At 50.2% G+C, this 24397-nt stretch overlaps 1 protein-coding gene across 1 annotated transcript in view; it reads left to right on the top strand.

The window, feature by feature from the left end:
* The first annotated feature begins 11161 nt into the window (after positions 1 to 11161).
* The window catches only part of slc5a1 (solute carrier family 5 member 1), a 136695-nt gene continuing 123459 nt past the window's right edge, over positions 11162 to 24397 (top strand). The window contains exon 1 of the mRNA XM_068005511.1: positions 11162 to 11348. The gene's annotated coding sequence lies outside the window, so the exon portion shown is untranslated. The remainder of the gene's footprint in view (positions 11349 to 24397) is intronic.

Here is a 24397-nt window from a genome sequence, read left to right as displayed (position 1 = left end):
CATCCAAAAGACGGCCACCTCGACAGTGCAGCCCCCCCTCAGTACTGCACTGGGACTGTCAGCCTGGATTATCTGCTCAAGTCTCCGGAGTGGGACTTGAACCCACAACCTTCAGAGTCAGAGACGAGAGTTGAACATAAATGAAGGGATATAAGAAGCTATTAATCGATGTTTGGACATCTGTTGCTGGTTGTTAAGGAATGACCTTGCTCCTGTGGGCGGAGTCTGTAAATTGTAAATGTGTAAAAGTGATACAGATCCATCGAAAGCTGATAGTAAATTCTCAAACCCCGTCTCGTATCTCCAGTGACACTGATTTTGTCCCTCATCAAACGTGCTGAGATCCTGTGGCCTTGATTGGCGTTCGATGACTGAGCTTTGAGCTTCGAGACGTCACCAACTCGTGAGCAGAAAAAAAAAGGTGTTTAAAACAATGAGAATACGGAATTCCACAGGGATTCTCCTGGTCAACGGGGAAAATGTTCCGCCAGGCCTGGGTAAGGAACATTTCTCAATGTCTGGCACCCGGTGTCAGCACCAAATACTTATACATCAGATATAACAGGGTTTAACTCCCTTGATCCTGCCCGAACAATGCACCTTGGGGGTAAAATTAGTCTTAAATTGAAAAGGAAATTGAGTGTGTTGTAAAACGGGTGGCCAATTCACCATGTGCACATCTCGGACTAGAGCAAAGATTAACCTCACCCCCTTAACGCCAATCTTAGAAGGCAACCTCCTACTACTCCAGTATGAGTTATTCCATTCACCCCCCCTCCCCTCACCCCGGCCATTGTGTGGCCTCCCTGCGTGAGATTGGGAATTTAATTCCAACCAGTGCCCACGTTAGGGGCAAGTCTCCCTTGTGGGCCTGCACCCATTTGAGGGTTTGGCTTGAAATCCAATTTCATTATTTGCCGTCTCCAACATCAAACATCAAATGCTGCTCCCTTTCCAATTTAGTTGTAATTACTCAGGCCTCTGAGTCCTGGGAGGGGCCAGTTCTGGAAGCCCGAGGAGGTTCTTGCCATGACACAAAGAGGCCATGAAATGTGATGGAGGTTATCCCCGTCTCCTGCCGTAACTGTGACAGCACCTCCCAAACCCATGACCTGCACTATCTAGAAGGACAAGGACAGCAGGTGCATGGGAACAACACCTGCACGTTCCCCTCCAAGTCACACACCATCCCGACTTGGACATATATCGCCGTTCCTTCATCGTCGCTGGGTCAAAATCGTGGAACTCCCTTCCTAACAGCACCTTCACCACACGGACTGCAACGGTTCAAGAAGAAGGCCCACCACCACCTTCTCAAGGGCATCTTGGGCAGGAAATCAGTGGCACCCCAGCATTAATGGTCATCACCAGCCGTTTCACCGGTAATTTCGCCGATCTCCGGCCAATGTTACGGCAGGAAATCGGGACAATCTCCGAGTAATTTCCAGACCAGAGTATCGACAAGGAGCTCAGAGTGGTCACACTAAGAAGGCCTTGGCAATCATCTCACATATTCCTCGGGCTCCTGGAAAGATTGTGTGAGGATCCTTCTGATAGGACATCAAACTGTGGTGTCCTGGAAGCAGTGCTGGGAAACTAACCCCTTCGCCTCTTGCTTCACCATCTCCTCGAATCACCAGGATTTCTTACACGGAAAAGGCCCGCTCATTGAGGTCTCTTGTGGCCAAGTGCTGCCTTGTATTGTGGACTACTTTCCCCTTTAACAAGTGGATGAGGGTTAGAACATACTGAGGAGAGTCACTGAAGAAGCCGGTGTCAGAAGGGGGGGGGGAACTGGTAAGAGGAAGAAGGGCTTGTTGAAAATTCATTCTCAGGCAAGTTATTGCCCATCCCTTGCTGGCCTGAAACAGTGGTGGTGGGCCGCCTTCTTAAAGCGCTGGCAGCAGTTTGATAACAACTGAGCGGCTCGCTGGGCCTCTTCAGAGGGCAGTTAAGAGTAATCATGTTGGTGTGGGATTGGAGTCACATATAGGTCAGAATGGGTAAGGACGGCAGGTTCCCTTCCCTTCCCTTCCCTTCCCGTTGGGTTTTTACGACAATCCGACAGTTTTATGGTCACTTTTACTGAGACCAGCTTTTTCTTTCCAGATTCTTTTTAAACTGAATTCAAATTCTCAATCTGTCACGGTGGGATCTGAACTCAGGTTCTGCTAGATTATTAGTGCAGGCCTCTGGATTCCTAGTCCAGTAACAAAATCACTGCATTACTGTGCCCCTGCTCCCAGGGCACCTGCGAAACAAGAGAGGTTGCAAGGAGCAGGATGTGTACTTACCTTCTCCTGGGTGAGGGGCAGTGCCACCCGCTGCCCGATCTTGCCCTTTCAGATGAGGTGGGAGAATTTATTCCGGCGCTGCGGTGAGCAGGTCAGTCGGAGCTCGGTCCCTGTGGCGTCTGCCGTTGTGCTTTGTGTGCAGCTTTCTTCGGAGACAGGGCCGGAAATTGCTCTGAGTGGCAGATTGGCAGTGCTCGCCACTCATTAGATTTAAAGTCGGCCACTAAGTCACCGCGTTCCCTTTTTGGCGGCAACTTCCTTGAACGGCGAGTTCAAAAAAAACGTCAGCGTTCTTTCCCGGGCTGTGTGAGCGGGGGAAGGATCGCTAAGGCCCCTCGACCAATCAGCATGAAGCAAGCCACGCTGTGAGAACCAGGAAGTGCAGTTCATTCAGTGCCAGAGAGGTTGTTTGGCAGTCATTGGTACTTACCACGCTGTTAAAACTTAGTTCAGTCCTAAAAAAACTCAGCGTAGCTGTTTTGTGGCGAGATTAGTTCTTTTCCAGCTGGGAAGTGCAGCAAGTTGGCGCTGGTCCATTGATTGCAGTCAGCGAGGTCCCTTTAAGGCGAAGCTGACAGATCACCGGTGACCCAGGAAGAGCAAGTTCCAGATTTCTGCGTTTGACTGCGCCTGTGCGATTTCATCGCTAATAGCGAAAATTGTGAGCAGCTCACCGTCATTTTGAAAGCAATTTCCGGCCTAGTGTTTTATTTTTTGGCCCAAAGCCTTCTCCAGAACCCACGGCAACACCCACTGGTCTGCCCAACTGCGGGTCCCTCGCGCTGCTGCCACTCTCCTCCTGCCGGAGATACAGAAAGACATGCTGAAAGGGATGGATTGTAAAATCGGCGAATAACACTTACCTTCCAGGGCAGATTTCGGTGGGGGGGTCACAGATCAAAGAAAGAAAGGTATTTATATAGTGCCTTTCACATTCTCAGGACGTCCCAAAGCGTTTCACAACCAATGAAGTACTTTTTGAAGTGTGGCTGTTGTTATAATGCAGGAAACACAGCAGCCAATTTGCGCACAGCAAGATCCCAAAAACTGCAATGTGATGATGAGCAGGTAATCTGTTTAGTGTTTTAGTGATATTGGTTGAGGGATAAATATTGGCCAGGAGACCGGGAGAGCTCCCCTGCTCTTCTTCGAAATGGTGCCATGGGATCTTTTACATCCACCTAAAAGGGCAGCCAGGGCCTTGGTTTAACATCTCATCCAAAAGACGACACCTCTGACAGTGCAGCACTCCCTCAAAACTGCACTGGGAGTGTCTCAAGTCCTTGAAGTGAAGTCTGTTATGAAAAGATTTTGTACTGAACTTTCAGTCAGCTTCAATTCTTTTGTTAAACTTAAAACTATCAGGAGCAGCCGCTTCGATTTTTGCAAGAATCGCAGGGCCACCCGGTAAAGATTCTTCTCCTGCCTCCTCTCGCTCCATATCTCTTTAATCAGCCTCGGGCCTTTACTGCCTGGTGTGACCCTCACTTCCTGTCAGAGTGGCCTGCTCCAATTGCACGTCTCCACGAGTGCAGGAAGTCTGCCCTCCCGAGCCCAGGAAATTGGGGCACCCCAGCACTGCCTGGTGGTCCACACACACACACACATTGTCCCCCCACCCCGGACAGCATCCGCCCAGGAAAACAGTCCCCACTATCTCACCTCCAGGACAGCACTTCCACCACTCCCTCAGCACCGCACTGAAGTGTCAGGCTAGAGTTTGAAACTGGGCTTTGAACCCAATCTAAAGCCACGAATGCTGGCACTGAGCCAAACTGACACACAGAGTAGGAGTTCGGAATTTAAATAGAAATCCAGTTTCATTATTTCCCATTTCTAACATCAAACACTGCTCCCTTCTTATTTTGTTGTAATTACTGAGGCTACTGATGTCTAGTGGCTCAGTGGTAGCATTCTCGCCTCTGAGTCAGGGTTCAGGGTTCAAACCTTACTCCGGACAGTCCCGGGGAGCGGAGACCGGGGCTCCAGACGGTCCCGGGGAGCGGAGACCGGGGCTCCGGACGGTCCCGGGGAGCAGAGACCGGGGCTCCGGACGGTCCCGGGGAGCGGAGACCGGGGCTCCGGACAGTCCCGGGGAGTGGAGGCCGGGGCTCCGGACAGTCCTGGGGAGTGGAGACCGGGGCTCCGGACAGTCCCGGGGAGCGGAGACCGGGGCTCCGGACAGTCCCGGGGAGCGGAGACCGGGGCTCCGGACAGTCCCGGGGAGCGGAGACCGGGGCTCCGGACAGTCCCGGGGAGCGGAGACCGGGGCTCCGGACAGTCCCGGGGAGCAGAGACCGGGGCTCCGGACGGTCCCGGGGAGCGGAGGCCGGGGCTCCGGACAGTCCCGGGGAGTGGAGACCGGGGCTCCGGACAGTCCCGGGGAGCGGAGACCGGGGCTCCGGACGGTCCCGGGGAGTGGAGGCCGGGGCTCCGGACGGTCCCGGGGAGCGGAGACCGGGGCTCCAGACGGTCCCGGGGAGCGGAGGCCGGGGCTCCGGACAGTCCCGGGGAGCAGAGACCGGGGCTCCGGACGGTCCCGGGGAGTGGAGGCCGGGGCTCCGGACGGTCCCGGGGAGCGGAGACCGGGGCTCCAGACGGTCCGACGAGTGGAGACCGGGGCTCCGGACGGTCCCGGGGAGCGGAGACCGGGGCTCCGGACAGTCCCGGGGAGCAGAGACCGGGGCTCCGGACGGTCCCGGGGAGCGGAGACCGGGGGCTCCGGACGGTCCCGGGGAGCGGAGGCCGGGGCTCCAGACGGTCCGACGAGTGGAGACCGGGGCTCCGGACAGTCCCGGGGAGTGGAGGCCGGGGCTCCGGACGGTCCCGGGGAGCGGAGACTGGGGCTCCGGACGGTCCCGGGGAGTGGAGACCGGGGCTCCGGACAGTCCCGGGGAGTGGAGACCGGGGCTCCGGACAGTCCCGGGGAGTGGAGACCGGGGCTCCGGACAGTCCTGGGGAGTGGAGACTGGGGCTCCGGACGGTCCCGGGGAGCGGAGACTGGAACTGCGGCTCTGAATTCTGGGTTAACATCCAGCGGGATACTCGAGTTCGGTGGGTGTGGGTTGTGGGAGCCCATAAAACCCTCCCACCGTACAGGACTAACCCTCTCATCAGCTGGTGTAAGGATGGTCACTGCCATGGAAGGAGCGTTCACATTAAGAACATAAGAAATAGGAGGAGCAGGAGTAGGCCACATGGCCGCTCGAGCCTGCTCCGCCATTCAATCAGATCATGGCTGATCTTCAACCTCAACTCCACTTTCCTGCCCGATCCCCATATCCCTTGATTCCTCTAGAGCCCAAAAATCTATCTCAGCCTTGAATATACTCAGTGACTGAGCATCCACAGCCCTCTGGGGTAGAGAATTCCAAAGATTCACAACCCTCTGAGTGAAGAAATTCCTCCTCATCTCAGTCTTAAACAGCCAACCCATTATCCTGAGACTATGTCCCCTAGTTCTAGACTCTCCAGCCAGAGGAAACAGTCTCTCAGCATTTACCCTGTCAAGCCCCCATAGAATCTTATATGTTTCAATGAAATCGCCTCTCATTCTTCTAAACTCCAGAGAGTATAGGCCCATTCTACTCAACCTCTCCTCATAGGACAACCCTCTCATCCCAGGAATTAATCTAGTGAACCTTCATTGCACCGCCTCTAAGGCGAGTATATCCTTCCTTAGATAAGGAGACCAAAACTGTACACAGTACTCCAGGTGAGGTCTCACCAAAGCCCTGTACAATTGTAGTAAGACTTCCTTACTCTTGTACTCCAACCCCCTTGCAATAAAGGCCAACATGCCATTTGCTTTCCTAATTGCTTGCTGTACCTGCATGCTAACTTTTTGTGTTTCTTGTATGAGGACACCCAAGTCTCTCTGGACACCAACATTTAATAGTTTCTCATAATTTTAAAAATATTCTGTTTTTCTATTCTTCCTACCAAAGTGAATAACCTCACATTTCCCCACATTATACTCCATCTGCCACCTTCTTGCCCACTCACCTAACCTGTCTATGTCCCTTTGCAGATTCTTGGGGCTCAATTTTAAACGTAAATTGCGGGTGTGTTGGGACGGGGTGGGGGGCTGTGAAAATTGCAAAAATGCAGAGCGGGTTCAGAAGCCGGCTCCAACCCACCGACTTCCGAGTTCCCCACAGACGCACCTGAGTGCGCTTCCCAAATCCGGAAGTCCCGCCTGCAATTAAAGCCGGCGGGATGATAGTTAAAGAACCAAATGTGCCTCACTAAGGTACTTAAGGCACTTTACTTGTGACATATTAGGTAGTTACAATGATTTTTAACTTACCTGGGCAGCTTTCCCACGGTTTCTGATTAACACCTGGTGAAACCAGGCGTGAAGGGCTGGATTAGACAAAAATAAACTAAATAAATTAAATAACAAACCATTGCACAAAGTTAAAACACAAAATCAACCTACTTTTCCATCCTGCTCCAATGTCCAATATCTCCTTCTCCGATGTCACTCACAGCCCCCGATGTCACCCCGATCTCCCCCTCTCCCCCCCTCCGATGTCCCCCCGATCTCCCCCTCTCCCCCCCTTCGATGTCCCCCCGATCTCCCCCTCTCCCCCCCTCCGATGTCCCCCCGATCTCCCCCTCTCCCCCCCTCCGATGTCCCCCCGATCTACCCCTCTCCGCCCCCCTCGATGTCCCCGATCTCCCTCTCTTCACCCCCGTTTTCCCCCCGACCTCCCCCTCTTCACCCCCCTCGATGTCCCCCCCGACCTCCCCCTCTTCACCCCCCTCGATGTCCCCCGATCTCCCCCTCTTCACCCCCCTCGATGTCCCCCCGATCTCCCCCTCTTCACCCCCCTCAATGTCCCCCGATCTCCCCTCTTCACCCCTCGATGTCCCCCCGATCTCCCCCTCTTCACCCCTCGATGTCCCCCAATCTCACTCTCTTCACCCCCCTTGATGTCCCCCGATCTCCCCCTCTTCACCCCTCAATGTCCCCCCAATCTCCCTCTCTTCACCCCCCTCGATGTCCCCCCCGACATCCCCCTCTTCACCCCCCTCGATGTCCCCCGATCTCCCCCTCTTCACCCGCCTCGATGTCCCCCCCGATCTCCCCCTCTTCACCCCCCTCGATGTCCCCCCCGACCTCCCCCTCTTCACCCCCCTCGATGTCCCCCCGGTCTCCCCCTCTTCACCCCCCTCGATGTCCCCCCCGACCTCCCCCTCTTCACCCCCCTCGATGTCCCCCCGGTCTCCCCCTCTTCACCCCCCTCGATGTCCCCCCCGACCTCCCCCTCTTCACCCCCCTCGATGTCCCCCCGGTCTCCCCCTCTTCACCCCCCTCGATGTCCCCCCCGACCTCCCCCTCTTCACCCCCCTCGATGTCCCCCCGATCTCCCCCTCTTCACCCCCCTCGATGTCCCCCCCGGTCTCCCCTCTTCACCCCCCTCGATGTCCCCCCTATCTCCCCCTCTTCACCCCCCTCGATGTCCCCCCGATCTCCCCCTCTTCACCCCCTTCGATGTCCCCCCCGATCTCCCCCTCTTCAACCCCTTCGATGTCCCCCCTGATCTCCCTCTCTTCACCCCCCCCGATGTCCCCCCGATCTCCCCCTCTTCACCCCCACGATCTCCCCCTCTTCACCCCCCCGACATTCCCCCCCGATGTTCCCCCCCCGATCTCCCCCTCTTCACCCCCCCGATGTCCCCCCGATCTCCCCCTCTTCACCCCCCCGATGTCCCCCCGATCTCCCCCTCTTCACCCCCCTGATGTCCCCCCCGATCTCCCTCTCTTCACCCCCCCCAATGTTCCCCCGATCTCCCCCTCTTCACCCCCCCGACATTCCCCCCGATGTTCCCCCCCGATCTCCCCCTCTTCACCCCCCTCGATGTCCCCCCCGATCTCCCCCTCTTCACCCCCCCCGATGTCCCCCCGATCTCCCCCTCTTCACCCCCCCGATGTCCCCCCGATCTCCCCCTCTTCACCCCCCTGATGTCCCCCCCGATCTCCCTCTCTTCACCCCCCCCAATGTCCACCCGATCTCCTCATCTTCACCACCCCGATCTCCCCCTCTTCACCCCCCGACATCCCCCTGATCTCCCCCTCTTCACCCCCCCGATCTCCCCCTCTTCACCCCCCCGATGTCTCCCCGATCTTCCACTCTCCCCCCCGATCTTCCACTCTCCCCCCTGATCTTCCCCTCTCCCCCACCGATCTTCCACTCTCCCCCCTACCCCCGATCATCCATACCAGCGCTGGATGACGCCTCGCTCTCTCTCTTTCTCTCCCCCACCCCTCGCGTTGCAGCTCATGTCGACAGACTTGGAAAGAACTTTAATCACCATCAATTACATTGCGATCACGTTGGAAACATAAGGTTTGTTTATTCGGATTTGCCATGCACACCTTCACCCCCCCCACCCCCGCTGCCAACCCACCACCATTTCAAAATTGAGTCCTCTGCGTCCTCCTCACAGATTACTTTCCCACCGAGCTTTGAACTGTCAGCAAACTTGGATACATTTCACTGGGTCCCTTCATCTAAGTCATTAATACAGATTGTAAATAGCCGAGGCCCAAGCACTGATCCTTGCGATACCCCACTAGTTACAGCCTGTCAACCTGAAAATGACCTGTTTATCCCTACTCTCTGTTTTCTGTCCGTTAACCAATCCTCTATCCATGCTAATATATTACCCCAAACCCCATGAGCCCTTATCTTGTGTAACATCCTTTTATGTGGCACCTTATCGAATGCCTTTTGAAAATCCAAATAAACTACATCCACTGGTTCCCCTTTATCCATCCTGCTAGTTATATCCTCAAAAAACTCTAATAGATTTGCCAATCATGATTTCCCTTTCATAAAACCGTGTTGACTCTGTCTAATCATATTGTGATTTTCTAAATGCCCTGTTACCACTTCTTTAAAAATGGATTCCAGCATTTTCCCAATGACTGATGTCTGGCTAACTGGCCTGTAGTTCCCTGTTTTCTCTCTTATTGAATATCAGGGTTACATTTGCTACCTTCCAATCCATCGGGACTGTTCTAGAACCAATGATATTTTGGAAGATCATAATCAATGCATCCACTATCTCTGCAGCCATCTCTTTTAGAACCCTCGGATGTGGGCCATCAGGACCAGGAGATTTATCAGCTTTTAGGTAGATCGAGTAGGCATTGGGGAGAGTTATAGAACAAAGAGATCTAGGAGTACAGGTTCATAGCTCCTTGAAAGTGGAGTCACAGGTGGATAGGGTGGTGAAGAAGGCATTCAGCATGCTTGGTTTCATTGGTCAGAACATTGAATACAGGAGTTGGGATGTCTTGTTGAAGTTGTACAAGACATTAGTAAGGCCACACTTGGAATACTGTGTACAGTTCTGGTCACCCTATTATAGAAAGGATATTATTAAACTAGAAAGAGTGCAGAAAAGATTTACTAGGATGCTACCGGGACTTGATGGTTTGACTTATAGGGAGAGGTTGGATAGACTGAGACTTTTTTCCCTGGAGAGTAGGAGGTTTAGGGGTGATCTTATAGAAGTCTATAAAATAATGAGGGGCATACATAAGGTAGATAGTCAAAATCTTTTCCCAAAGGTAGGGGAGTCTATAACGAGGGGGCATAGATTTAAGGTGAGAGGGGAGAGATACAAAAGGGTCCAGAGGGGCAATTTTTTCACTCAAAGGGTGATGAGTGTCTGGAACGAGCTGCCAGAAGCAGTAGTAGAGGCGGGTACAATTTTGTCTTTTAAAAAGCATTTGGACAGTTACATGTGTAAGATGGGTATAGAGGGATATGGGCCAAGTGCAGGCAATTGGGACTAGCTTAGTGGTATAAACTGGGCAACATGGACATGTTGGGCCGAAGGGCCTGTTTCCATGTTGTAAACTTCTATGATTCTATGATTCTAGTCCCATTAGTTTCTCCAGTACTTTTTCTCTACTGATATTAATTACTTTAAGTTCACCACTCTCATTAGACCCTTGGTTCCCCACTATTTCTGGTATGTTTTTGTGTCTTCCACTGTGAAGAAAGATACAAAATATTTGTTTAACGTCTCTGCCATTTCCTGATTCCCCATTATAATTTCTCCTGTCTCAGCCTCTAAGGGACCAACGTTTACTTTTGCTACTCTCTTCCTTTTGACATACTTGTAGAAGCTCTCACAGTCCGTTTTTATATTTCTTGCTAGTTTTCTTTCATATTCTATTTTCTCCCTTTTTATCATTTTTTTGGTCATCCTTTGCTGGTTTCTAAAACTCTCCCAATCCTCAGGCTTACTACTCTTCTTGGCAACATTATAGGTCTTTACTTTTAATCTAATACTATCCTTAACTTCTTTAGCTAGCCATGGATGGATCACTTTTCCCGTGGAGTTTTTATTTCTCAATGAAATATGTATTTGTTGAGAATGTTGAATTATTTCTTTAAGTATTCACCATTGCTTGTCTACTGTCATACCTTTTAATCTAATTTCCCAATCTACCTTATCCAACTCGGCCTATTATTGCGACCTGTCAGACTGTTAATCGGCCTGAGAATCTTCAAACTATTCTCCAAGGGAAGACATAAAAACAACAACAGCCCCTTCTTTGGCTCCAAGTCCATTCTTGTCTAATTCTGCTCCTGTGAAGAGCCTTGGATCGTTTTTCTATATTAAGGGTTCTATACCAATGCAAGTTGTTGTTGTTGTCATTCCAAGAAAGCAACTAAATTCAGAAATGCTCTTCCACTCAGAATTAGAGCTGATTGAGTGTAAAAGGCAGACAATCACAATTCCGGTCTAATCATTATGCACACTCCCACCTCCAGTTAACTTCAGTCCATGGACTTTGCACAGAATTAGATTTCAAGTTCCATTTGTTCTTCATTGTAGTGGTAGAATGTCATAAAGAACAGACCTGGAGGCATCGTCCAACACCTCGCACTGCAATCACTCAAATCAATCGTTAGAGTGCTTGCCCTGTACACCAGGGAACAACACAAAGTAAAAGACAATCACGACCTTCCTGCAATAACAGCCCTGGTGACGTCAGTATGAACAGGGCAGTTAAAGCTGGGCAAAGGTAATGTAGCTTCCCGCCCCCAGTCACAGTATTTTTATTCATTTACCTCAGTATTATTGTGTAATTTCCCTGTATGATTCAGTAAGTGCTCGAGTATTATTGTCCGATTCCCCACGTATTATTTAGTAAATACTCGTTTTATTCTGTGATCACCCCAGTATCATTGTGTAATTACCTCCATATTACTCAATAAGTATCCCAGTATTATTGTGTACTTACCCCAGTATTATTGTGTAACTACCCCCATATTGTTCTGTAATTACCCCAGTATTATTCTGTAATTACCCCAGTACTATTGTGTAATTACTCCAGTATTATTATTTAATTACCCCAGTACTATTGTGTAATTACCCGAGTATTATTCTGTAATTACCCCAGTATTATTGTGTAATTACCCCAGTATTATTCTGTAATTATCCCAATGATATTCTGTAATTACCCCAGTATTATTGTGTAATTACCCCAGTACTATTGTGTAATTACTCCAGTATTATTATTTAATTACCCCAGTACTATTGTGTAATTACCCGAGTATTATTCTGTAATTACCCCATTATTATTGTATAATTACCCCAGTATTATTCTGTAATTATCCCAATGTTATTCTGTAATTACCCCAGTATTATTGTATAATTACCCCAGTGTTATTCTGTAATTACCCCATTATTATTCTGTAATTACTCCAGTATTATTGTGTAATTACCCCAGTACTATTGTGTAATTACCCAGTATTATTCTGTAATTATCCCAATGTTATTCTGTAATTACCTCGGTATTATTCTGTAATTATCCCAATGTTATTCTGTAATTACCTCGGTATTATTCTGTAATTACCCCAGTAATGAGTCTGTTGTTAGTCTGTTCTTCACAAGTGTTGGTTTTATGCCTCAACATCAGCAGTGTCACTGTGAACTGATCAATTGGTACAGATGGAAGGGACAGCAGTGAAACAGGGTAATAGGAGCAAAGTGAGTTGATAACTGCCTGTGACGGAGCAATGAGACTAAGGGTGTAATTTTAACCTAGCTCGCTGGGCGGGAAACCCATGGGTTCGGGTGGAAGACTGGTTTTACGTCCTGCCCAATATTACTCTCCATTGACTTCAATGAAGAGTAAAATTGGGTGGGGTGTAAAACCAAAGTTGCACCCGATCTCATCAGTTTCCCGATGGGCAGGTTAGGTTAAAATTGCCCGCTATGATCAACCTGAGAAATGGAAATATCATTGATGCCACTTCTAGCCGTGACCATGTGGAGATGTGAGAAACATCTCCTGGGTTCACGAGCCCCATGGGCGGTCGAAGCAGGAGGAGATTACAAAGACCAGCACCCTCCCCCTGCAGCCAGCTCTTCAGACGTTTTATGGTTGCAGGGTTGGAGGTGTGATTGAGGTGAAATGTGTGCAGTTCCCATCTCCATGGAAACACTGGGGATTTTACAGGAAAGTATGTGGTCTAAGGAAAAGTGTGAGAGTGAGCTGGGGACATTGCATGGCCTAGTGGGCCCATTATAGACTGTTCCTTATTGCACTGCAAGAAGGTTATAATATTAGAGACGGTTATACAGTTTGAAGCTGTCCGAACAGATGTGGGGGTCAGTGGATTAACTAATTTAGTGACCTTCGACTGTGAGGAGAAGATGGCACAGATTTTCAACTTGCTGCCAGGTAGGGTCGCCAACCCTCCAGGATTGTCCTGGAGTCTCCAGGAATTCAAGATTAATCTCCTGGTCTCTGATGTGAGCAACACCCAGGAGAAAGATCATAGAGGCATTAAAACAAATTGTGGGTGTTTTTTATTCATTTTCTTTGAATACTTTCATTTATTAATTATAAAAATATTGGCGATGGTGGAAAAAAGGCTGTTTGACCGGGTGGGGTGGTTGGACGCTGGAGGTCATGTGATGAAACCTCCAGGAATACGTCCAACCAGAGTTGGCAACCCTATGTCCGGATATGAAACCGAAATCGCTGGAGATGAGAATCGGGCGGTTTCTATAATGGGTGGCTGATTTGCGATGCCAGTCTGGGCAGCAAATGAAAAATTGACCCTGGGTGTGTGTCGTTTACATGGTAACGTGGTCTCACAAGGGTGAGACTGTGCTCTGTCGGGAGGGGGAAAGGTGTTAGATTTAGCCTCAGAGGTTTTATGACTCAAACTCAACAGAATGATTTCCAATGCAATGGCCCAGTGATTTAGACATTGGCCTTTCACCTTTGAGACACAGCCCACACTGATAAGACGATAGTTTCCTCTCTCTCTCTCTCTCTCTCTTTTTGCAAGTTGTAAGCAGCCGAGGTGAAATGAATTGGGGATCAGTCTCAATTCATCTGCTAACGGGACGAATTGACACCCCAAAGTTTTGATCTCACTCGGCCAGGCCTCAGGATTGCTGGTGTGGGAAACGAGAGTGTCACTCCCGTACAGTAGATGGCGCTCCACTGCGGCTGGGGCCACTACACCTGGTGGGGGCAGAGAGAGAGGGACCCTCACCTCAACCTAGGAGTGCTTGACACTGACACTGGCTGCCAGAAATTAAGCAGGAGATCCATTCCTTGGTTCTATCATCTCCTTACTGTGACAAACACAAAGAACCCACCAAATCAAACCTCGGAAACAAACCCATTTGTCAGAAGTTCAACTAACATCACTTTCTCCTTCAATGTGAGCTTCCTTGAAGCCTGATTTGATGCACCTTCGCAGATATTGCCTTGTGCCCTCTCAGGCTGCCCTATGCCCTCTCAGATATTGTCCCGTGGCCTCTCAGATATTGTCCCGTGGCCTCTCAGATATTGCCCTGTGCCCTGTCAGACATTGACCTGTGCCCTCTCTGGGATTGCCCCATGCCCTCTCAAGCATTATGTGGAGATGCCGGTGATGGACTGGGGTTGACAATTGTAAACAATTTTACAACACCAAGTTATAGTCCAACTATAACTTGGTGTTGTAAAATTGTTTACAACTCTCAAGCATTGACCTGTGCCCTCTCAGATATTGCCCTGTGCCCTCTCAAACATTGACCTGTGCCCTCTCAGATATTGCCCTGTGCCATCTCAAACATTGACCTGTGCCATCTCAGGGACATTGCCCTGCATTCTCTTTGGGGTTTCTCAGTTGCCCTCAGGAATTGCCTTGGACTTTGCTCTACCTCTTCTTAGCCTTCAGGTCCCTCTAAATGCCTAATAACATACCTTGTGTAACTATTTGATTCTTACTGAAGTATTAGTTTCCTTCCCTCAGTTGCTGTGCTACTGATATTATTTTACGGAGTTGTGTGTCTCCGCCAATCGTCCACTGTGCCTCCCCCTACCCCATTGCGTGCGACAACTCAAAGGCCTGGCCCGAGCAATCAGTCCACCCTTGAATTATTGGGAGAAGCCTTAGGATTGAACAGCTGGAGGTGCCCTGTGACTGGGTACACACTGGTCTAGAAGCTGCAAAGAGCTCTCGACAATGTAACCCATGCCACAGTTTGTCATTTAAAACCCTCCCTTAACTTCTCATTCTTCATTCCTGCAGAGATTTCCCTGTCAGGGTATTGAGGTGAGGAAGAGACTCAATGATCAGGTCGGAGGGTCTGTGTTTCCAACAGTTGCAAATGGAAAGAAAAGAACTTGCATTTATAGAGTGCCTGGCACTAATCGCCTGGCACTAATCGCCTGGCACTAATCGCCAACACCAATAGAAGGTTATACTGATAGAGTTGGGTGAAGAAGGGTGGGAAGAGGCAAGTCTGGGACATAAACACTGGCTCCAATGTGTTATACCTCTTGGCTTTATCTGTTGGGTGAGTTTTGTTGGGTGAGTTTTGTACTCGTTAAGATGCAGCCTGTGGGTGCTGGTGAACAAAAGACTTTCTCTTGACTCAGATCTGGAGCACTCGAGGAAGTATTTGTATGATTGCAGTATCATGGTCCCTGGCAGCTGTGCCGGGGGATGTGAAAGTGTTAGAAAAGGGCAGTTTTGCAACAACTGAATTCCTCTTCACTTTTGCAACTCATGACGTTGATTAAATATTACCCCTGCTACCAGCACTGAAACTACTTCCTGGTTAGACAAGAGAAATTAAAGATGGTAATAAATCAAAGAAAGAGGCATATAAAGTTGCCAGAAAAAGCAGTAAGCCTGAGGATTGGGAGCATTTTAGAATTCAGCAAAGGAGGACCAAGAAATTGATAAAGATGAAAAATAGAATATGAGAATAAACTAGCGAGAAACATAAAAATGGACTGTAAAAGCTTCCATAGAACATAAGAACATAAGAAATAGGAGCAGGAGTAGGCCAATCGGCCCCTCGAACCTGCTCCGCCATTCAATAAGATCATGGCTGATCTGATCCTAACCTCAAATCTAAAGAACACAAGAAGTAGGAGCAGGACCCGGCCACTCAGCCCCTGGGCCCTCTCCGCCACCCACAGGGCATTGACCGATCCGAACTCAGCTTCATGTCCAATTTCCTGCCCGCTCCCCGTAACCCCTAATTCCCTTTACTTCTAGGAAACTGTCTATTTCTGTTTTAAATTTATTTAATGATGTAGCTTCCACAGCTTCCTGGGGCATCAAATTCCACAGACCTACCACCCTCTGAGTGAAGAAGTTTCCCCTCATCTCAGTTTTGAAAGAGCAGCCCCTTATTCTAAGATTATGCCCCCTAGTTCTAGTTTCACCCATCTTTGGGAACATCCTTACCGCATCCACCCGATCAAACCCCTTCACAATCTTATATGTTTCAATAAGATCGCCTCTCATTCTTCTGAACTCCAATGAGTAGAGTCCCAATCTACTCAACCTCTCCTCATATGTATGTAAAAAGGAAAAGACTGGCGAAGGCAAATGTGGGTCCCTTACAGAGAGAGACAGGAGAATTTATAATGGGGTATAAGGAAATGGCAGAGAAATTAAACAAATACTTTGGTCCCGATATTACCAGGGACGTGGGATGGCAGCGGGGGGGGCGACTGAGCGCGTGGATAACCCGCCCAGTAAAATCAGTGGGTTCCCCATGCGATTGCGGGTAAATTGAAGCCACTTACCGTGGATTCCGGGTTTGGAAACCTGCGCAGCGGGCGGACTGTGCACCCCCATCACAGGCTGTCAGCTGGAGGAGCCCTATTTAAAGGGGCAGTCCTCCATTGCTGATCTTTCAGCAAACAACCAAAAGAGCAGCATGGAGCAGCCCAGGGGAAAGGCTGTTCCCAGGTTTAATGATGCCTCACTCCAGGTGTTACTGGATGGGGTGAGGAAGAGGAGAGAGATATTCTACCCGGGGGATGCGAGGAAGTGACCTGCCTCTGCCACCAAGAAGGCCTGGCTCAAGGTGGCAGAGGAGGTCACCAGGAGCAGCAACGTCTCCCGCACCTGGATCCAGTGCAGGAAGCGCTTCAATGACCTAACTAGGTCAGTCAAAGTGAGTACACTTACTGATTCACCTACATTCCGTCTTCCACATCACTGCCCCCACCCCACAACTCATTCTGCACTGCTAACACTACTCTATCACATCACTCCTCAAACTCACTCAAACCTCATCCTCAACTTACCTGCACTTCCTCACCTCCCCAGTACTCACTACACCACTACCACTCAACCTAATCCTCATTACAATGTCATGGCTCTGTCTCATACTCACCCTCTGATGCATCTCTTTCACGGTCAGCCTCACCCAAACCAATGCATTCAGCGGTTGGCCACGTCACCATCCCTCACTCACGCCTCTCTACTTTCTCCCCTTATAGGAGAAGAGAGCCCAGAATGCACGGGAGAGGGCGAGGACTGGAGGGGGGCCGCAACATCAGGTCGTCCTCACAGACGCGGAGCAGGAGGCTCTGGAACTGAGCCACACCCTCGAGTGCCTGTCCGTGGGGGACACCGAGACTGGCACCCGACAAACGGCTGGTGACAGAACTTTAACATTCAGCACACACAATAGCAAATGATGTTAACATGCCTTGCCATCGTCAGCACCTCAACATCTGTCGTCATGCTTAATATTGCATTCTGTTCTCATACAGGGCCTTCAGCGACCGCCGTGATGCCGGATGGCAATTCCTCGGAGGGGGCACGTCACATCTGAGCGAGCCATCCACCAGCGCAGATACACACACCTCGGTGGGTCCCCTTCGTCACTTAGTTGGGGTTGCACATGGTGAGGTACCACACACGTGAGCACGAGCAGACACTGGTGGCAGGGGCAGCTGTGGAGAGTCCCGTCGGTGCGAGGACTCTTCTCCAGGCTCTGCTCAGCTGGCCACAGATGCTGAACCCTGGGGGCCATCCATGAAAAGGAGAATGATCGAGGGGCAGCAGCACATTTGCGAGCTGCTGGAACAGGTGCCAGGCGCACTCTCCACAATTGCACAGAGGATGGAGGAGTCCAACTCCTGCATGAGTGGAATGGTGGCACAGATATGTGAGGGCATCTCTGAGATAGTGTCACAGGGACGTGAGGGCATCTCTGAGATAGTGTCGTGGGTAAGTGTGGGAATGTCTGCGATGGAGGGAAGGTTTGCCTCCATGGAGCTTCAAGCACGGCTCAACAATGAGTCCATTCAGGCCCTGACAACGGCCCTTCGGACTCAGGGTGAACAACATTCTGCCGCCTTAAACAGGCAGGCAGATACTCTGGCACTGGCCTTACAAGGCTTCACACATGTCTTCCAAACTGTCGTCCAGCAGGGTGGTAGGAGTGATGTGGGCCTGGCCCAGGAGAGGGAAGATGGTGAAAGGGGACATGGAAGTGGGGACACCACTCAAAGCGCTCCCACGTCTCACCCGTTGCCCCCCCCTCAATCAGTACCCGCAATGCTGCCTCCTCTCCAGGTGGTCGAATCTGCCCCTGCACAGGTGCAGGTGGAGCAGTCTTTGGAGGGGCCCTCATGGGCACCGAAACCCAGAGGGCGTAGGCCCAAAGCATCTAATCGGTCAGGGCAGGACCAAGAGCAACCTGCCACTACCTCTGCTGCAGCCACAAGGGAAGCACCACGTAGAAGTAGTTGGAAGCGAAAGGAGAAGGTTTTGTGAGCACAAAGGGGATGCACAAGGGTGTTTGACGGTTTGTCATGTTTTTTATTTACATTTGATTTTTTTTCCACTCACAATAAATATTATTATTGTCACCACTACTGTCACATCTTGGCCATTCTTGACTGGCTTGTGTAATAAGTCCCTTTCATGAGGTTCACCATGAACACCCACACTTGATGCCACCCATTGGGTCACTCTACAGTGGGTCTATGTGTAGTTGCAGGACTGTTTTATGCAGGGGGCAGGGGGGGAGGGGCTGGTGTGGCCGCTGCTCTATCCAGATGGTGAGGATTGGACTCTTCACACTGTCTGATGTTGGGAGAATCGTTCACATATCAGTGACTCCCTGGCCTCACAAGCAGCCAGGTGAGCCGCTGCTCTGCCCATGGGTTGCTCCTTCTCCTCGGCCTCCTCCTCGTCCTCCTCCCCCTCCTCAATATGGGTGGCAGATGTGGATGGGGCCTCCTCCAGCAGCACCCCTCTCTGTTGTGCCACGTTGTGCAGGGCATAACACACGACTATAATGCGTCCCACTCTGTCTGGTGCGTGTTGAAATGCTCCCCCAGAATGATCAAGGCACCTGAAGTGCATCTTGAGAAGCCCTATAGCATGCTCAATTATAGACCTGGTAGCGATGTGGCTGTCGTTATATCGACGCTGTTGCTCGGTGGTGGGGTTCCTCAGAGGTGTCATGAGCCACGTGTGCAGGGGGTATCCCTTGTCCTCGAGGAGCCAGCCCTTGTGGGTGTTGGGTGCATGGAAGAGGGGTGAGATGTTGGACTCTCAGAGGATGAAGGAATTGTAGCACTGCCAGGGTATCTGGCGCACACGTGAAGGAATCTCTTGCAGTGGTCACAGCTGAGCTGAGTGTTGATGGAGTGATAGCCCTTCCTGTTGATGAACAGTCCTGGCTCGTGTGGAGGTGCTCGTATTGCTATATGGGTGCAATCTATTACACACTGCACCCGTGGGAAACCAGCCACAGTGTGGAATCCCACTGCCCTCTCTGTCTGGCTGAGGTCATCCATGGGGAAGTTGCTATAGTGTGAGGCCCTGCGACACAAGCCGGCGGTGACCTGCCTTACGCACTTGTGTGCAGATGACTGAGAGACCCCAGTGATGTCCCCGGTGGCAACCTGGAAGGATCCGGAGGTGAAGAAGTTGAGGGCAGTGGTGACTTTGACAGCGACAGGTAAGGAGATGCTGCTCGGCCCAGCCGGGAGCAGCTCGGCATGAAGGAGGCTGCAGATATCCTCGACTACCTGGCAACTGAGTCTGAGCCTCCGTATGCACTGCTCCTCAGAGAGGTCCAGGAGGCTGAGCCTCGGTCTGTAGACTCTGTGGCGAGGGTAGTGCCTCCTGCAACGTCACTTTCTCTGTTGTTGCCCTCCGTGCTGTTGTGCAGGTGCCTGTGGCGCAGCACTGTGTTGTGGAGCTCCACGTGGTGGAGGTGGATGCCGTGCCTGGTGAGGCTGGTGATGTTGCTCGTCCTCGGATGAAGTGGTGAATGCAGCTATGGCGCCCCCCATTCTGACAGTGTGAGTTTGAGGGGGTCCGCAAAGTAGGTAAATGTGTTTGCACAGAGAGTTTAGGGTATAAATTAAGAATTTTGAGTGGAAAGACAAAGGTCTTGCAGCCAAAACTTTGTCTGAAGTGACAGAGTGCCCTGCTGCAATAAATGAGGTTTTCTCCCCACCTGTCAAATAATCCTTTGAATCTCCCACTGGCTGCTGGCTGAAACACGTCTGCTCCAACAGGGAGTGTTTCCCACAGCACGGGAAACACGATGAGGATCCTTCAAAATTGCACCCCTGCCAAAATCTCCTGTCAATGAGGTCTCTCAAGTACCTCAACTATCTAAAGAAGTACACGAACGCGTCAATGAGGAACCTGGAAGTGGGCGGGTTGGAGCAGCGCTCCGGATCCGCTCTGGGATTCCGCCATTTACGAGCCCCCTCCACCCCCAACGCACCCACTCGTCCATCCAAAAATCGGCCCCTTTGTGTCTGTCTTCACAGAAGAAGACACAAAAAACCTCCCAGAAATACTAGAGAACCAAGGGTCTGGCGAGAATGGGGAACTGAAGGAAATTAGTATTAGTAAAAAAAAATACTAGAGAAATTAATGGGACTGAAAGTCGATAAATCCCAAGGACCTGATGATCTACATCCCAGTGTTTTGAAAGAGGTGACTATAGAGATCGTGGATGCATTGGTTGTCATCTTCCAAAATTCTATAGATTCTGGAACGGTTCCTGCAGATTGGAGGGTAGCAAATGTAACACCACTATTTAAGACAGGAGGGAGAGAGAAAACAGGGAACTACTGATCTGTTAGTCTGACATCAGTAGTAGGGAAAATGCTAGAATCTATTATAAAGGATGTGATAGCAGGACACTTAGAAAATAATTATAGCATTTGGCAGAGTCAACATAGATTTATGAAAGGGAAATCATGTTTGACAAACCTATTGGAGTTCTTTGAGGATGTAACTAGTAGAATAGATAAGGGGGAACCAGTGGATGTGGTGTATTTGGATTTTCAGAAGGCTTTCGATAAGGTCCCACACAGGAGGTTGGTGAACAAAGTTAGAGCACATGGAATTGGGGGTAATATATTGGCATGGATTGAGAATTGGTTAACAGACAGAAAACAGAGAGTAGGAATAAACGGATCTTTTTCAGGTTGGCAGACTGTGACTAGTGGGGTACCACAGGGATCGGTGCTTGGGCCCCAGCTATTGACAATCTATATCAATGATTTGGATGAGGCGACCAAATATAATACTTCCAAGTTTGCTGATGACACAAAACTAGGTGGGAATGTGAGTTGTGAGGAGGATGCAAAGAGGCTTCAAGAGGATATAGACAGGCTAAGTGAGTGGGCAAGAACATGGCAGATGGAATATAATGTGGAAAAATGAGAAGTTATCCACTTTGGTAGGAAAAACAGAAATGCAGAGTATTTATTAAATGGTGAGAGATTGGGAAATGTTGATATTCAAAGGGACCTGGGTGTCCTTGTACACCAGTCACTGAAAGCTAACATGCAGGTTACAAGGCAAATTACAAGGCAAATGCTATATTGGCCTTTATTACACAAAGGATTCTTACAGGGCTCGACAGGGTAGATGCAAGGAGGATTCCCCTGGCTGGAGTGTCTAGAACCAGGGGTCACAGTCTCAAAATAAAGTGTAGGCCATTTAGGACTAAGATGAGGAGAAATTTCTTCACTCAGAGGGTGGTGAATCTGTGGAATTCTCCACCCCAGAGGGCTGTGGAGGCTCAGTTATTGAGTACATTCAAAACAGAGATCGATAGATTTCTAGAAATTAAAGGCATCAAGGGATATGGGGATGATGCAGGAAAATGGCGTTGAGGTAGAAGATCAGCCACGATCTTATTGAATGGCGGAGCAGGTCGAGGGGCTGGATGGCCTACTCCTGCTCCTATTTCTTATGTTCTTATGTTACTCTCCTTCCCTCGCTGGTCAGCCTCACGTTTTGGAAACTGACGTGAAACTAACATTGCAAACAGCTCAATTCAGCCTTAAAGGTACAGAATGGAGTGATGGGCGGAAGCGAGGAGATAGGGCAGGGTGTTAATAACAGCACCGGACATAGCAACATCCTGAGCTGTTACTATGGTGACACAGAAACGACAGGCACGATGAAAGACAGTGACTAAAATGCATCGAGGCTCTGGTACTGCCAAGGCTTTTTGAATGTTCCTGAGAAGCACTTCCTGGTATGTGCTAAAGTCTCAGGGGGTTCAGGCCCATTTTTGGCACCACATATGGAACCCACGCCCCAGCCGAGAGGCCGGAGGCCGGCCCGAAATTGGACCTCGGGCCTCGTTAATACCAATTGGGTGAGTTGCAGGCATCTGTCGCACCTTCACAGGAAGGAAGTGTCTATCGGGCTGCTTGCCACACTGCCATCGGCCTGAAGGTAAGTTCCAGGAGGGTCGGGGGGGGGTGGTCCCCGATCAGTTGTACTGTGTCGGGGGAGCACTCCTGCTCCTCCTGCCTCCACACCAACAATCGTTAATTATTTTTTAAACGTACCGGCCGCTGTAGATTCCCGAGCCTGCCCAGCTCATTCCTATCCAATCTCGGCAAGGGGGGCAAAAACAGGCATGAACCCCATGTTTACATACGTAAGGGTCCTAACGCCTGTTTTAGGCGGCCGCCAGGGATGACTGGGAAATGGCCCGACCCAATATCGGGTCGGACGCCTTTCAGGTGTACTTTGGGTGTGGGATGTTAGCCCCCAAAATTGACCCTTGTTGCACTCGTTTTATGCCCAATTTCTACCCTCATATACAACAACTGTTAAAATTAAGGAGACTTCAGCTGTCCTTAGAGCATGAAACAAAAAAATCCCAATGGTCCTCAAACACTTTAATCATGCACATCTGTCCCCCATTACTATAGCAACAGCTCAGGATGCTGCACATATAATTCCCATTCAGAGACACAGCAGTGTGGTGGGAGGAACAGGGCCCTGGTGGAGAGAGTAAAGAGAAACAAAAACGCCCAGAGTACAGTAGGGTATTTAGCAGTGTTTTGGAAGGGAGGGACAAGGCGGAGGGATCGGAGGAGGGAGTTCCAGTGTAATGGCTGAATGAGGAACTGTTGATTGTAGAGGGGAGGGAGCAGGGAGTGAACTGGTGTCAGAGGAGTGGAGGGTGTATGTGGGAATGTGCGACTGAAGGAGATTACTGACGCTGGGGAGGGGACCTGCCAACCTTATCCGGTCTGGGCCTACACGGGACTCCAGTCCCACACTCAGTGGTTGACTCTTCCTACTCACAGGTTCTGACGAACCTGAAGCACAGACCTAACTCCTTCTCTCTCCCCAGGTGCTGCCTGACCTGCTGAGTGTTCCCAGCATTTTCTGTTTTGATCGGATTTCCAGCATCTGCAGTAGTTATTTCATTTTTTTCTTGTTTTATTATAAGTCAGTGCTCGAAAAATCCCGACAGTAACTCTCCGTTTACAGCGACAGGCTGCAAATTGAGTGACGTTGCAGAAGTCAGCAGTCACAGCCTGAAAGGACCCCGTGCCCAGGGTTGCCAACCCTCCAGGATTGACCTGGAGTCTCCAGGAAATAAGGAGCAACTCGGGAGAAAAATCATAGAAGCATGAAAAAAAACTGGATGTTCTTTTCATTTTCTTTAAACACTTTCATTTATTAGTCACGAAAATATTGGCGATGGGGAAATAACTGTTTGGGCGGGACACTTGGAGATGGGAGGTCATGTGATGAAACCTCCAGGAATACGTCCAACCAGAGTTGGCAACCCTACCCATGATATTGGAACTGAGGACAGTGGCAACCTTTACCTGGGCTGAGACAGCAGTATGTGTTTGAGAGGCTGTTTGGTGGCCTGGTTATAACAGAGTTCCTGCAATATGTCCTTAGTGAACTAAAGCCTCCGTCAGCAGGCCTCTTCTGATACATCCCTGAAGGAGCAGCATGGTCTGTAGACTCTGGTGAAAAGAAAAGAACTTGCATTTATACATTGCCTTTCGTGGCCTCAGGACGTCCCAAAGGGCTTTACAGCCAATGAAGTACTTCTTGAAGCTTAGTCACTTCAAGTGTAAGGCAGGAAACACGGCAGCCAATTTGCGCACAGCAAGCTCCCACAAACAGCAATGAGATAATGACCAGATAATCTGTTTTAATGATGTTAGTTGAGGGATAAATATTGGGTAGGGCACCAGGGAGAACTCCCCTGCTCTTCTTCAAATAGTGCCATGGGATCTTGTACGCCCACCTGAGAGGGCAGACGGGGCCTCGGTTTAACATCTCATCGAAAGGAGCACTCTGACAGGGCAGCGCTCCCTCACTACTGCACTGGAGTGTTAGCCTGGATTTGAACCCACAACCTCAACCTTCTGACTCAAAGGCGAGAGTGCAATTACCAAAGCCAAGGCTGGTGGAAGGGTACCTCCTAGTAGGTCATCTTCTCCTTTGGTGCAGCCTTATTCTCCATCCCTCTCTCACGTCCTCTTCATCCTGCTGC

This window comes from Heptranchias perlo, chromosome 25 (assembly GCF_035084215.1).
Source record: "Heptranchias perlo isolate sHepPer1 chromosome 25, sHepPer1.hap1, whole genome shotgun sequence".
NCBI classification, from domain to species: domain Eukaryota; kingdom Metazoa; phylum Chordata; class Chondrichthyes; order Hexanchiformes; family Hexanchidae; genus Heptranchias; species Heptranchias perlo.
This window is presented reverse-complemented; position numbering and strand designations above follow the sequence as displayed.